Below are 1,200 nucleotides of genomic sequence, written 5' to 3'. Positions count from 1 at the left end.
ATATATATATATATATATATATACCAGAGTGTATACGTATATGCATATATATATTATTTATATTATTATATGATTGAATGCCACGCATCCTTTCCCAAATAAGTTTTATCTTAATAATTCTGATACGACACTCTATTCTATCCTATTACTCTTTCGTTTTCTCTCTTCCTTCTCTTATTCTTTTACTCCCTTCTCCCACTCTCATCTTTCTCTCTTATCCTTTCTCCAAATCTTTTCTATTCCCCTTCACAGTTCTCTGTCTGTCACTCTCTCTCTCTCTCCCTTAATCTTCTTCCTTTGCTCTCGTAGCTCCCACGTGACCATCGGCTATCTTCCTTCTTCTAACTTTTGTTTGTTTCTTTATGTTGTAGCTGGACGAATCAGACGTATTCTTGTCTGTCTTCTGTCCAAGCTTGTTTCTCTGCGTTCACCACCTCACCTCGTTTAGGCTTAGCAGCCCTTCCTGTTTGTTTTCACTGTCCTGTGTTTGTTACCAATTTTGACCCTCCGCAAAATCCCAAATTTTATTTGATTTGCTTTGCGGGAGCAACTGTTTTATCGAAGGCGTATCTTGTCATGAAATAGTCGAAATACGGATTAGAGAAACAGCCGACAACTGACGAAGGGTTGCTCTTTATGCTGTTTATCTCGTTTTCCATTTGCTTCTTTCGTTGTTCACAAAAGAAGTTCATATTGAATTTATTCCTATTTTATGTTGTTTACGTTTTGTGACGTCTTGTGCCCACATATGCATATGTTTATACGTATACATGTAGGTATGTACATATACGTATGTATATATGCATATGTATTATTTATATTATATATAAATACACACACACACACACACACACACACACGCATATATAAATATACATACATATATTACAGAGATGTACTTGCATAGCAAGTGACCTGATCTGAGAACGTGTGCTGAAACAAAAACAATTGCAGCGTGGAAGATATTTATAGGCCATTTAAAAACGCACAAAACCGTTAGATTCACTTCAACATTTAAATTTTATTTGTCAAAATATTTCCGTCGCTTTGAGCGACCTGTTCACTGACAAAATTCCGTCCTGCATCTAAGAAAGTAACAGTTAGTTCATGATATGTATGTATGTATGTATGTATGTATGTATGTATGTATGTATGCCTATAAATATGTGGGTATGCATATCTGTACATGCGTATGAATGC

The sequence above is a fragment of the Octopus bimaculoides genome, chromosome 10, assembly GCF_001194135.2.
Source record: "Octopus bimaculoides isolate UCB-OBI-ISO-001 chromosome 10, ASM119413v2, whole genome shotgun sequence".
NCBI lineage: Eukaryota > Metazoa > Mollusca > Cephalopoda > Octopoda > Octopodidae > Octopus > Octopus bimaculoides.
The sequence above is the reverse complement of the archived record's forward strand: the minus strand, read 5'-3'. Positions refer to the sequence as shown.